This window comes from Rhea pennata, chromosome 5 (genome assembly GCF_028389875.1).
Source record: "Rhea pennata isolate bPtePen1 chromosome 5, bPtePen1.pri, whole genome shotgun sequence".
NCBI lineage: Eukaryota > Metazoa > Chordata > Aves > Rheiformes > Rheidae > Rhea > Rhea pennata.
This window is the reverse complement of record NC_084667.1, coordinates 36,068,019-36,082,958: the sequence shown is the minus strand read 5'-3', so window position 1 is coordinate 36,082,958 and position 14,940 is coordinate 36,068,019. Positions and strand designations below refer to the sequence as shown.

The window sequence follows — 14,940 nt, the reverse complement described above, 5'->3', positions numbered from 1 at the left end:
GATGTCTCCATAGCCACTGTATGATTGCAACTAATTTAGTCACTAATAACCTACAACTGAAAACACACTAACTGTCCTGCTGGGTCTGTCCACCTAGCTCAGTAGTTTGGTGTCCAGCAGGAGACTCTAGTTACGGGGAGCATGAGAGCCTGGCCGTCATCTATGGTTCATTCTCCTTTTTCCTCAGCATCTACACTCATTGGATTGGGCTGCAAGTGGGTACATCCCTTTCCTGTTCAGGAACACAGCGTAATGCTTTGGCAGATGAGAAGGAAGAAATGACTGACAATTATGTTTGCAGTCTGACCTTGCAATGAAGGGCTTTGCTGAGGAGCTTTGTGACAGTCCGATTTTTTTAATGGAAGGAAATCAGAGAATCAAAACATTGAGTCTATGTACAATGGAATTCTAAGTCTATCAGACAGTCTAAAGTATTTAGGATGCTAAATGTCTCTTATTTTTGGCAAGATCTGGTTAAAACTCAGCAGATTTAATTCAGAAAATCTAGAGATCAGGGACCTTAATGATCAAATTACTCAATCACAAGGAAATATCTTTTATTCAAACATCAGGAAATCCACACTTAATGCAAGACTTCAGTTAATTCCACTAGAATAGTTACAGCTGCTGTAAAACCAAAGGGTAAGTGCTGGAAAAAAAATAAAAAAAACAACTCCAATCCTCCTCCCCCACCACAGAAAAAGAAATGCCACACGTTGAGAGATCATGCAGGAAAAAAGGCTTCTGGAAAAACTTTTTAATGCAAACTACCTATTTCCAGGAGTGTGACTGGAGAGACGAGCAAGCTTTTTTAGTTTTAACAACAGCAATATGGGTGGAAAGAAAAGGCGGGGGATAGCCCATGAGTTAGTGTCTGTGAGCCGAACTCTCCAGCTTCTCCTACAGCCAGAGCCTGCAAAATCCCCCTCACACAGTTTTTATTTATTTCCTTATTTTTTTTGACTCCAACTACAGCAGGAAAGCACTACATATCCTAGCAGCTTTAGGCTATTTTAAGGGGGTGGGGAGGAGGAGGCTTGTTTTAAGGCACAGGAGCAATTATGAATATTCACATTATTCTACTTCACTGAGTTACAGTAATTTGTATTAAGAATGGCACCACTTCATTTCTCACACGCGTATGTGTAATAACTCATCATGATAAAACCGCCATTAATCTTTTATAAACTAATTGTTCAATAATCATTTGCTATAGTTACAATTTGTCAGTTATTTAAGGTGGACCTCTAAAATAACAAAATTATGAGCCAACTCAGGGAACTTTTGGAAAGCACAATGGACAGCAAGACAGCGAAGTTCAGCTGTCTTCTAGGCTGATGTCACCCGCCTCGGGCCCCGGCTCGTCTCCGAGCCCGGAGGGCCGCGGCCCGCAGAGCAGCCCGCCAGGGGCGGCCGTCCGCGCAGGCCCCGCTGCCGAGGTCACAGCCGGCGCCGCGGGTAAAGCTGCGCCGCCCGCGCCTCGGCGCCTTGCTGCTGGCTAACAGTTCCCTCCGCTGGGAAAATAATTTTTGAGACGTCGCCTGTGCCCAGCTCCGAGCGCCGCCGGGCCGCCGCCTCCGCGGAGAACCGTTAGTAACGGCCACCAACGGCCGCCCCGCGCCAGGCGGGGCGGGGCCGAGGCTAACGGCAACGGCTCCGCCGCTCCGTCTGGGTAGGCGCTGCCGCCTCTCCGTCGCTCGGCGCGGCAGGGCTGCCCTCTCAGGGGCTGCCCGCGGCCGGAGGCTCCCTCCGCGCCCCAGCTCCATCCCTGCGGGAGGGGAAGACCGTCCTCCGCCGCTGCCCACGGCCCTGCTCCTGCCTGGTGGCGCTCAGCGCCGGGCTTGCTTCGGTTTGAGGGGAAACACGTCGTAGGTAAAAACATTTCCCCTGTCACCTCTGCCGTGCTGGGTGACTGGGGCAGTGAGGGCCTGCATAGCAGAGCAGGAGCGGGCGGAGTAGTGGTGTGGACTGACCCCTGCGACTCTCATGCAGCAGCTGAGAGCCAGAGTGTCGCCAGAAAGGACTGAGAACAGGTATAGGAAAGATCAGGTTTTCCTTACTTGTGTAATTCAGTAATTACAACGTGTGAGCAGTCAGAGAAAATTTGGAATGTCTCAACTTACAATATTAAATATTGACCTAGCCTCATTTTTTCCTACTGCAGCCTTTTATACTGAGGAATGTGTCTTAGAAGTATCTGACCACCTTCAGCTGGGCACAGAGGCAGTTTATTACGCAGTCTGAGCAGGATACCTGTGGGTTACAGCCCTCAGGGCTCCGTGCACATGTGACTCTCGTTGGACTGTGAGATGATTCAAATGGCCAGATAGGCTAAGTGCCCCCACCTGGTATGAGTTTCTGATCTCATGGGATAGGCCTGACCTGAGTAGGTTGAAGTGAGGCTAGAATTATCTAGGAATGTGAGGGCTGTAATGCTCTTCCTACCTTCCCTGCAGTAGGAGAAGAAACAAAAGTAAGAGTTTGGAGCATGGAAACAAAGGCAAGAGGAGTTCTAGTGTTACTGAGCACCTTGCCAAGCAGGGTGGTGCTTTGCCACCGGAAAGCTGTTATGGAGGAGATAGAAGAGCTCGGTAGCACTGCCTTTAGATAATATGAGTGATGAGAGGAAGCATGAGGTTTTGAAAAAGGTATTGTTTGGTCACAACCTCATGGTGTGAAGGACCATGAATGATTTTTAAATGGTCATGTTATTTTTTCTTTCTTTCTCCCAAATAGCAGGTTGCTGCTTCGAAGTTCTGAGCCCATCCTGTTCCCACCGGTGTCTCTGGAAACAGAGGGTTGGGTCAGCATCTGGCAGTAAATGCACAGCAGTTCTTAGGATGCAACCTTAACATTTCTGTTGGATATTATGTGCCTAACACAATGATTCATAAGGCTGCCTTCCTTGATTTAATCCCTCTCTACAAACCCTTAGACTGATCATACTTAAAGACAGTACACACTTCTAGTATGTTTTGATTTTATACTGCAAGGACTTTGTGATTGAATTACAAACTAAATAGATGAGAGAGTATACAGTCTTAAAATGCCTGTAAGAATCTCGGGTTGTGAAGGTCTTCAAATTAGTTCAGTTACTTACTCATTTTTGAAAGGAGAAAATAGTACATTTTTACAACAATAAGTCTGTATGTGGTAACAGCCCTTACTCCACAAACCTCAGACTGAAGTTCTGAAATGATCTCAAAGCACTTTGAAATAATAAGAAGAACAAAATCCTGTTCTTCTCTTTTGAAAATATTATTCCTATGTGAACAACGAAAGTAAACGCTGAGGAGCTCCTATAAAGAAATAATAGTTTGATGCATTGTTTTTCTAAGCTTTGTGCAAAATGTTTCTCAGCTATGTTAGAAATCTTACAATAATCTCTATTGCATCTGAAAGTTTTGAAAATTTCTCTCTTGATACTTGCTTATCTTCTTTCATACACTTGCTTTTAATGTCTGCACACTTAAAGTTCAGGCTTCACAGATCATGCTTTCCATCTCTCCTCATTTACCTCCGACAGCTTAACCTGCAATTTATTGCAAGTATTGTAGCTATAAGCACAACAGGATCAGACCTTAATTTGATTTGCTATTTATCTATTCTGTTAATTGTAGCCACAGGGTTGTATTAAGAAAGTCAAAAAGTACCACTTGTAACTACAGAGTGGCTCTCACCTTTGAAATTGAGAAACACTCATTTTCTAGAAAAAAAATAAGAAAAACGTGGTTATGAGCTAAGTGAAAAAGGCAAGAGTTTCTGCTTTTCCATTTCTAGTGCAATTAATACAGTGTTGATGCCCAAAATGTAGCTGTCTGGGCACAAGCCTGTTCCTAGTTTTATTGATGCTGGTATGAGAAATTATGCATCTGCACCCAGTTTTGTTGTTGTTTGTTTTAAACTGCAAATGGATTTCTTGTTAGGCTGATGAGGGGGGGGGATTTTGACTTATGTTAATCAGGAATTTCTTCTGCCTGAATTTCAGAGTTATTTATCCTCAAGAAAAGAGGACAGTATTTTACAGTACAAATGATTGAAAAACAAAATTTAAAAACCACTGAGAGAACCTCCAATCCTACAACAGCCTGCTTATTTATAGCAATTGGTACATTTCTGATGCCCCTGAAAGGTGCTGAGTGAGGAGTCTGTGTTGTGTCTTGCAGTGCCCCTTGCAAAATAAGGAATAAAGCTTGAGAATGGTACATTAGAAGGGGAAATCCCACCTTAAATCTCTTTCAGGGCAGACTTAGGAATAGAGGTATTCAAATTTCACTGTAATTCAATAGGTGTAGGAGTACCTGATTCTCTTAGGCCCCTTTGAAAATCCTAGCCTTAAAATATTTGATGTTTTTGGAAAATGAATAATAAACACTTCCAGCTCTTGACTTCTGGGAGTAGCTTTCCTTTACTTGCAACAGTTCTGCTGCTAGTGAGAAAGCACAAAGCTCTACTGAGGTCTGGGGCTGCTTGAAGACATAAGAGAGTCGCTTCAAGCCAGATACTTTCTATATTGCAAAAGTAAAAATCTCATGCAAGTAATTAGCCCATCAGTAATGAGTTGATGCTGCACACTACAGTGAAGTGTTCCAGAATACTAGAGATGGGAACTCCATCTCACTTTCTTCTTTTTCTTAAGATGTCATTTTTGTCTATGATTCCTTTTAATAGTTTGTTTAAAGATAAACGTGAGCTAATCAGTGGATAATATGACTGTAGAAGTGTATCAGAATGACGACTATTTGTTCCTTCTGTGTCTCCCCTCTCCTCCTCACCCCGATTGAAATAGCAGGACTCCACCACACGCTACAGCAAAGGTGAGAGTTCTTAGTTTTTTCTTGCTATTATTTGCCTCTTTCCAAGTCCTAGGTTTTCAGTATGAAAAGCATGACTGGAAATTTCTGGATGGTTAGCTAGCAAGCTTGCTGTTGTACCAGAGGCTTGGGAATATGTGTAAAGCAGGGCCCAAGGACCTGGATAGTTTGCAAACTGTTAGGAATGGCAAAGCTCATTGACTTCATCATGCTGTCATTGACGCTTCCCTTAGTGTACTGGTTTTGGGCTGGCACTGCACAGTTAGCATGTTAAAGCATAGGTGAGCCTGGACCATCCTTGCGCTGTTATACTGACACAGAGTTTTACAGAAAGGAGAAACCCCACCTCGACCTGTCTGGGTGCTGCCTGAGTAGATGGGAGTGAGGAAGAAGGCACCCTAGGAATGGAAAACTTTCCATATGTTTCTCCAGTTTCTGTTTAGTGAAGAAACTCCCTCTGAAGAGTCCTCTGATCCACAGTAGAGGCTTCCTTCCCCCCCCCCCCCCCCAATGTTGGGAAGCTGTTAAACCCGTTTCCTATAAAAGAGAAAGAGGGAGGATTGTGGGTTTTGCTCTTGTGGAATGAGGACCTACACCTGCCAAGCTAGGAAATGTTACTACGAACACTCCTAGAAACTTGCAGTTCTGTTTCTGAAGCCTGTAGTGTCTCAGGTAAGCTGTCTGCTCTGACTTTGTTCACTGGGCTAGGTATGGCTGTATCAAGAAAAACATAGTGTAATCTAGTGCTTTTAATATTCTGTTTGTTGATCTGGTAATTAGAATTCTTTCCCTGAGTAACTGTGCTTATTGGTTTGTTTTGTTCTGCTTTCTTTGCAATAGAGTGTAACAGTGTGCATTTCTTTTATTGTCCTTTATTATTGTGAAAGTGGGGTTTCCTCAAAGTCTTAAAGCATTTAAAAATAATTTGGTACTTAACTTACTCAGAGAAATGGTCCTGTAATTTTAAATGTGAAGGCAATAGTACTTCTATCTGTATGTGTTGTGCTGGTGAAGTTCCAACACAAATCAGGGTTAAAGGCAGAGAGAACTTTGATACTATGCGGAGATTTTCCAGTGTCAGGTGGAGTTGAGTGACTAACAGCCTCTGAAAATTTCCTCCCTCTTGGTTTCTGAGCTTAGAAATTATGCAAGTAACATTTCTTGGGAGAAGACTTTGGTTTGTTCCTATGAGTTGTAAATGCTATCAGAAGAACTTGCAAATAGTTTTCATCCCTATTTAAACCCAGCTGCCAACAGATATTACTGGATCTCCTTTCTTGCATGAGTAGAAAATAAACTAATAGCCCAAATGGCTGATTCTAGCCAAGGTGAAGTCAGTGTAAGACCTGAAGTTGAGGGGAATTATATGTCCTAAAATGCTGGATCTGTTGTACAGTAAATTTGCTAGTGCACAGCACCTTCAACCCTTGTCTTCCCCTACTTGTTTGGTCTGGATAGGGTTATGATAAAACTATGGAGAACAAGCAGTGCCAACTCTAGAGAGGCACTGGCACAACCACATTTTCTTGCACTGTTCTTTTGGGAGGGCAGCTTCCCTGACTCCTTGCACTCACCAATCCTTAAAAAATAAAAAATAGGATAAACAAAGATTCAGGGATGTGGGTGACAGTCTAGAAAAAGCAGTGTTGGGATCCTTTGAGGTTACCTGGCCCCCCCCCCCCTTTTTTTTTTTTTTTTGAGTGCTGTGAGCCTGGCATGTTTGAGATAATCAGTCCCTCCTTACCACGTCTTGTGCTGGGTTGCTGTCTTCTGAAGATCTCTGTTTCCTTTTTTCTCAAGGAACATGGAACATCTTCCATTTCTCTGAACATGGAACAACTTGTGTAAAAGGCAACAGAGAGTTGGCTGGGACCTGTGGAGTTGATGTTTACGGTGCCATTTTGTGCTAGTAGCGACTGGAGCAGTGTGTAGCTAGTCAGGTTCTCATGAAGAATGTGAAGGTTTCCTAGATACAGAAATAAGTGGAAAAGAGGGCTGCAGTCACCATTAGCTCTTATACAAGACTAGATAAAGATATACATAAAGAATACGCAACTCCAGCCCCTGGCGTGACTGGCCAGCTGTGGGTAGGCAGTTGCTGCAGGGCTGAGTGCTGTACCCCTCCTGCTGGCCCGGGAAGGGCTGGTGTGGAGGAGGTGCTATGTCTAGTGCTCGCTTTTGAATCCAAGTGCTGCAAAGCCTGTCTGGCACCATATTATATAATATGCTGTTCCAGATGACAATCCGCACGATGTGTATGTTGTACTAAATATCCTTGAAAGTATGCGTGTGGGTTTTCTCTTTAAATATCACCTACAGGTACATGCTTTGCTGTTTCTGGAGCTGAATTTCTATGTTGGGGCATTTAACAGCGCTGCAGTATACAATACTGTGCTGTTTTCTGTGTAACAGCATAGGGTAATTCTTGCTCTTGTGCATATGGTTGAACTGATTGCTTGATTAGAGATCAGAAAAATATTTTTGGCAAGGTTTTAATAGCAGGAATCTGAGGAAAATCTGCCTTTTTGAGACCGAGCTTTAACTGAACTCTAACTGTACTTCGTCTGTCTTTGGACTTGTTCTCTTATACATTTGTTGTTTGAAAAAACCACTTTTGTGGTGTCCTCAATTCTTGAGCCCATGTGGTCCAAGGGAGTCTTCATCTGCTGTTGCCCATATAGAGAATTTATGGTCATATTGACACACAATTAAAGTACTAATGAATTGAGTGATGATTAAGAGACACGTGGCTGGGAAGAGGGGGCAGACAAAAATTAATGGTTATTTCTTAGCTCTACGTAGTCTCTTTATTCCCCCTTTTGGTTTGCCAAATGGTTCCATTTGGACTGATGTTTTTTAATGCTTACAGCCCAAAGGTGTGTTTTGTTTTGATTTTTTTTTCTCTTTAAGGAAGAAAATTGTTTCCATATGTTAAGTTTCCTTAACATTTTTTTCAACATGCATAAAATTACAGATCTCTAGAGAGAGTGAAATACCACACTGCACATTGTAATACCGCACCCAATTGCTTGCTTCTTCTCTCTGTTGCCAAACTTTCCAAAAATCATAATGTAGAATTAATACATTTACTGGGGCTGGTTTTCCATGCTTGATACAAAGTAAAAATATAACTGAGTAACCAGGCACAGAAATAAGTGATGTCAGTTTGAGGTGGATAAATACAAGTCTGGGGACTAAAATAGCCCTTTGCCTTGAATCTACTGTCTACAAAGGGTCAGGGTGGAGGAGAGACTGGATATGTGCCTTTTTAAAACAAACAGACAAACAAAAAAAAAAGTTTCCATCCTATGTGTAGCTACAGCACTACACTGCAGATTACTGCAGGTTATAGATTGTGCTCCCTGAGAAAATAGAAAGGATGATACCAAGTTTGGAAGCAGATTTTAGGAGAATGGTGCCTAATATGAACTAAAAGGTAGAAAAAGACTCCTAGGTCATCAGTCTGTACTTGAAATATGTACTGTAGTATTGTGTTTGGATGTACGAATGTTTGAAAACGACTAAAAAGATCGGAAGGGTTTATGGGCTGTCACACATTTTTTACTTCTTGCCTGATTTGCATTGTTAAAGTGAAATGCCTTTTCTGAGTGCCAGTTGTGGAGCAATTCACACAGGTCATCTTTTTCTCCTTGCTCTGGCATAGCAGAAGCATGATGTGTCGTATGGTTTGCTCTCTCCCTAACAGGCCCTTCCCGAGGAGGGAGGAGTGTGGTTGTGGAGGTTGTCTGCAGCTACGTCTGTGAGATTAAGTGTTCAGGGTATTACAATGATGTTGTTGAAGTTTGTGGCTCAGCAAGATGGATCTCAGCTCTGCTCTGAATAAGTCATTTACTCTGTTGCTGTACCCTCCCACTATACAATTCATACTGATTTTTCCACTCCCATTTCTTTTATCTTTCTTTCTAACCTTTTTCTTTCCTCAGGCTTCCTCCCCTGACCTGCCAACCTAGTAATCTGCATTTACCTTTTACTGACTGCTGAGCTGCAGAGGCACTTTTTTCTTCCCTCTTACCTTCAGGCCGTCGATTTTTCTTGTTACAACTATTCTGGTTTTCCCCTTTCCTCATCCCTTCCTTCCATTATTTCCTCTCCCTGCCTTTACTTGGCATGGAAAATGTCCAGTCAATTTAGCTGGGAGTTTGCATGGGACATTTAAGAAAACCAGAATGAGGCAGAGGAAGGTAAAGGAAAGAAGTCTCTAGTTGGTCGTTCTAAAAGGAACTGTGTTTCCAATAACTTAAAAAAAGAGAGAGAGAGAGAGAGAGAGAGAGAGAGAGAGAAGTACTGAGAGCTTTATTCTGGTGAGCTTCTGTTCATTTTGAATCCTGTCAGCAGGGAACTTGCTACAATAACGAGAAGTCGTTAGCTGCCTTGTTTTATACCCATTGAATAGGACCCAATTTTTACAGGAAATAGTTGGGACTTTAAAGCTCCCTCCCCCTCCTTGCCACAAAAGCAATTTGGAGAAGGGATGGGATACCAAATATTTAAGAAGCCATTTTAAACGTGCTTTTTGTTCTTTTCATCAGCGCTCTCTGTCCTCTTGCCAGCGTGTGCAGTTAGTTCCTGTCCCCGAGAGTTTGCACCAAAACCACAGTTTGAACCAGGCTGTGCATAATGGGCGTCTCTGTTAGTTCCCGCCATCTGAAGCTCCCAGCAGTAGATGGAAAATTAGACATACACCACTGCACAATAAATCTTATTGTAATTCACCCAGCTAGCATCACCACGAACAGGCCTTGAAAAATGTCGTGTGTGCTTGAAATCATACTTGTGCTCCTGCCATTAAAGAATGAAGGAGGGGGGAAAAAAAAACTCGTAAAGAAAGTTTCATTTACTTTTTTTTGTTATAAAATACTTTTTACTGGTGCCAGCTGGAAGGAAAATGACCCAGTTAGATCTCAAAATTATGATGTAGCTTTAAGTGCTATGTTTAGATTAACTGCCAAAATGTTAGTATAAAGTGGTAGGTGTTTGTGCTGCAGATAATAACTAATGTACTGTTGGTCAAGATAGGCCACTGTTCTGTTATTATTGTATGGATCTTATGACTAAACATTGGAGCAAGCCTAGTGGAACAACAATATTTTACTGTGCCCGGAATACTAGCTTGTCAGAACTTAATTGGGGTGCCAAAAATCTAATAAATCAGATGGGGACGATGTCCTCTTTCTGTGTTCTGATATTTCTGATTTGTATTCCTTTCTGTAAAGTGAACTGTGTTTGTCTTATGTATTTCCTGGCAAGTATTGTGTCTCGCATACAGTAAGACCCCTTCGACTGTCAAATAATTATGGTCTTCCAAAGAAACTGAAAATGTTTTTTCCCTGTGCTTGTGAGACTGGGTTAAATGTGTTGTATATTTTAAAGGACCTGGCTTACAAGGAAAAATCAAGGTTAAAAGCACTTCAGAACTCAAGTTGTGCTGATGTGTATGACCTTTGGGCCCAGAATTAGCTATTTTTACTCTGTTGATACGAAACATTAACCTCAGTCAAATGTTTCTTGCAAGAAATGAAAACAAAACTGTGATGTTTAAATACACAATCTAGATGTACCTACACCAGTCGCCATGAAAAAGTCAACATTTGCTAACAGACACCACATGGTGGGTTCTGTGGTACTGCAGTTACTTCCCTTCCTAGTCACAGAAATACCTGTGGGAGAGGAAAGAGCTGAAATGCTTTGGGTCTACAGGAACTTCTGACCAGCCCTCTGCTGTCAGCAGTCTGCTGATGACGCAGACTGCCCAGCTCTCCTCCCCTCCCCGGCTCTGCTCTGCCCAGGCCATAGCCACGGCTAGATGTTGTTCAGTCGTGTTAGGTGTCTGTCCTTTTATGTCTCCTACGTTACTGTGGTGTGGAAAGACTTGGTAAATTTTACCAGTCATCATAGTAACTACTGTATTATTCTTACCTCTTTTTAGTATGAGGAGGAGATGAGATTGAACCAAAATAACAAATATAGGTACTCCCCCCCCCAGTTTAGTTTTCTTCTTCCTGGGTTTAGTCCAAGGCAGCTGATGAGTGAAGTCAGGGGCAGCAGTTCCCTTAGATTTTGATGTGGACCTGGATTGCTGCTTTTTTCTTCTTTATATTCTGTTAATATAAAAAGTCACTGTGGGCCTGATTAATCTCCCTTGGGAAATCTTTGTGAATTATATGCAGGTAACGGGCTCAAGCCAGTGTCATGAAATAATGAACAGGATGGCCATTAAAGTGCTCTGTCAGAGAGGGCAGAGAAGGGGACAAGTGGAGGAGAAGTAAATTCGTGATGAAGATTTTGGATGAAGACCTGGCTTCACTTTCTTTCCCAAGCATAGAAAATAGGCTTAACCGAATAAAGTTGTTTTATGAAGGTGGGATTGACAGAGTGAAATTGTAATTTCCTATCTCATAGGTTCAAGGTCTGTAACTGTGATACTGGGATGTTACAGCATGAAAAAGATGTAAAAAACCAATGCAGACACTTTAAAAAGATTGTTTTCAAATACTGCTCACACTTAATTTGGGGTTTGGTGTTGCCTCTGCCAGCCATGGTAGTGTGTAAGGAAGTGTGTGCTGATCACATGTTGTGTTTGGGCTTGTTTTTGATAGCTGAGCTTTTAGAACAAGAGAGTTGAGAATAACCTCCAACTCTTAACCAGTCCTAAGCTAATAAATGGATGTGTAGTCTCTGCCTTGCCTAGAGAAATAGGCAGATTTCATAGAGGGTGTGTAAATAGCAAAACTAAGGACTTGCAGAAAATCACCATTTTTCGAAGCACAGTCTTGGACAATGCAGTAAAGGAAAAGGATATTACAAACAATATAACTAGGATACATTATATAATCTGAATGTATGTTAGATTTGTATTATTCTTCCAAAATAATTTTCAAATGGTTTTTGTATTGTTCATGTAAAAATCTAGTACAGAAGTTTTGCAGATATAATACGCAATATAGAAATGATAGGTTAATATTTATGCTTTACTCCAACTGATGTCAGTAAGATACTTGCTATTTTAATGCCTGTGGTTTCGGGAATGGATAGGGAATGACTGGCAATAATTCAAATAGGGAAGTAGTATACTTCAAATAATGTTATCACATTGATCTTTCTACTGTAATGTTTTCCTTACAATTCAGAATGACTAAAAATTTATGCAAAATCCTTTGACTGCCAAGTTAACAGAACGGTGGGATGCTTCCCAAAGTCATATTACTATCTATTTGGTAGGAGGATCATAGAATCGGTAAAGTTGGAAGGGGCCTCTGGAAATCATCTGGTCCAACCTCCGTGCTCAAGTAGGGTCACCTGCAGCATGTTAGACAGGGTTGCATCCAGGCAGGCCTTGAAGATCTCCAGAGAAGGAGCCCTGGCACAGGTTGCCCAGAGAGGTTATGGAGTCTCCATCACTCTCACAGGGAAGAAATTCCCCCTCACGCTCAGGCGGAACTTCCTGTGCTTCAGTTTGTGCCCATTGCCTCTTGTCCTGTCACATGGGACAACTGATAAGAGTTTGTCCCCATCCCCTTGACACCCTCCCTTCAGGTACTTGTACACATTGATAAGATCCCCCCTCAGTCTTCTCTTCTCCAGGCTGAAGAGGCCCAGCTCTCGCAGCCGTTCCTCGTAGGGCAGGTGCTCCAGCCCTCTGAGCATCCTCGTAGCCCTACGCTGGACTCTATCCAGTAGCACCATGTCTCTCTAGTACCGGGGAGCCCAGAACTGGACACAGTACTCGAGAGGAGGCCTCCCCAGGGCTGAGTAGAAGAGCAGGATCACCTCCCTCAACCTACTGGTAACACTCTTCCTAATGCAGCCCAGGATACCATTGGCCTTCCTGGCCACAAGGGCACATTGCTGCCTCGTGGTCAACTTGTTATCCACCAGCACTCCCAGGTCCTTCTCTGCAGAGCTGCTGTCCAGCAGATCAGCCCCCAGCCTGTACTGGTGCATGGGATTGTTCCTCCCTAAATACAGGACTCTGCGCTTGCACTTGAACCTCAGGAGGTTCCTCTTTGCCCAGCTCTCCAGTCTGTCCAGGTCTCTCTGAATGGCAGCACAGGATATATGAATATAGCATGGTTTAAAACCAATGAGAGTAAAAACAGGTAAAACACCTTCATATCTTCCTTCTTATCAACTAAGATGTGTCTCCTGTGGAGTACTTTATGAATATACTTTGCTTTGTTGGAGTACTAACATTTTTAGAGTTAAAGGTTTTGGGCCTTTGGAGTTGGGAGTGCTGTGGACAGTGGCATTGAATTAACCCAGACCTGTAATATTTATGTAATATATTATCCTAATCCACTTAATCTAATGTTAAATATATCTATTGCAGATTTTCGTGCTTAAGTGCATAGAATGAAAACATCTTATGACTTCCTAAGAAGGTAAAGGTTAAACTGAATGCTTTAGAAAGTGAACAGTTTAATTTGTTATTCCAATTAGTGTTCAATAAGAAGATAATTTTTTATATATATATATATATGCTAAAAAATATGACACTACTCTTTTTCAAGTGAAATTGTTTAAAGTAGATGAAGAAGTTGAAGTTTCTGCTACTTAGTCTGAAATATATGATGAAAGATATGTGTAGATACAGTGCAGCGATTAACAGGGACAGACCATGTCACTGGCACAGGAGACTGAATGCTTAGGGTAAATAGGCATAAGGGATATTGAAATTTTTTAACAGAGGCTTATAGTAGAAGAGGATCCAGTGCTTTATGGACCGGGATTAGGACTTCAAAGTACTATTTTAGACTATGTTCAGAAATATGATAGAATGCCATTGGTTAAGAATCCCAGTCTAGGAAGGTCTAATGTGGAGGATTCTGCCTGAAAATTAACCTTTGGATTTACAGATTGGGTGCTGAAGTCCTGAGTTTCTAACTGCAAAGCACTGCATCCTCGCTGTTCGTACTGGCATTGCCCGTCAGAACTGTGTCTAGGACTCTTCAGTTACTACGTTGTTTGGATAGATACATGGCTTAGCGTGGGTGAGTAATGAAGCTTCTCAGTCTTACCTGGATCAAGGTAATCAGGGAGCTGTTTTTTTTTTGTTTTTTTTAATTAGTATTTGTTGTGTAGGAGCTATCATGAAACTTCCGCAATCAAAATTCACTAGTGTTTTGTATTTTGTATTTATGTTTTTCTTAGTAATGAGCAGCTTTGAGGAATTCAAAAGATTTTTTTTCTCTTATTGTTTTTTTTTTTTTTTTTTTTTTGTCAAAGGGCGTGTAGGTGGTGTGGTGATCTCTCTACCTTATTTGTCTATCGGTTGTAGTTTGGTACCACAGTTTTTCTCACTGTTGCAGAAGTTGCCGGTTCAAAACGTTTACTATTAATAGCTTGAGGTTTGTTGAAATGGGAATGGCATGCACTCAAGTTAAGAAACAGCTGAGCGTCTGGGAGTTTAACACATAGCTATTTTCTTTTTTCTCAATGATTGTGTAGTATCTAAGAGGAAGGACTTGGGATAAGAATGGTATGAGTGTAGGTGCCTCAGTTGGTAACATTTATTCCCTAATAAATACCAAATATTCCCAGTAATTATGCAAGACTCTCCTGTAGTCAACAACAGATATTTCCATTGACTACAGCAGTCTTAAAATCTGTACCATAAATAACAACATTGTGAATTCATCTCATGTATTCACAGCATATTGGATGACTGTGGAAAGAAAAAGTTATTAAGAAAATACTTGTGTAGCGTGATAGCTACAGCTATAACTGCATTTCTTTGTAATTTAGGGACAGTTATATTCTACTGAAGGTAAAGTTACCTCTCATGATGTCAATTTCTGTTTTTATTTCTAAGCAGCAAAGCAGTCCAAATAAAAACAGTTTAGAAGACTGAGCAGTCTTCAGCTTTAGGATTATTTAAAATGTAAACTTTATTTGTGTTTGAAATGCTTCTAGATCCTAACTGTGTAGAGTTGAACCCCTTTCTAACTCTTGTGGTTAGCCTGCCAGTTGGTAAATTGTACCGATAATTTTTATATCTCAATTGCTGGCACACTTGTTATCTTCAAACATTCCCCCTAATTTCCCTGGGATAATAGCATTACTGGCTATCCAAAACATGGTACTATCTCAAGTATCCTTAATTATTAAT

The 14,940-nt window shown here is 41.6% G+C and overlaps 1 long non-coding RNA gene across 1 annotated transcript in view; it reads left to right on the top strand.

The window, feature by feature from the left end:
• The first annotated feature begins 1,944 nt into the window (after window positions 1-1,944).
• Window positions 1,945-14,940, top strand: part of LOC134141580 (uncharacterized) — a 93,561-nt gene continuing 80,565 nt past the window's right edge. Inside the window, exon 1 of the long non-coding RNA XR_009958656.1 lies at window positions 1,945-2,033. This is a non-coding gene — a long non-coding RNA (uncharacterized LOC134141580). The remainder of the gene's footprint in view (window positions 2,034-14,940) is intronic.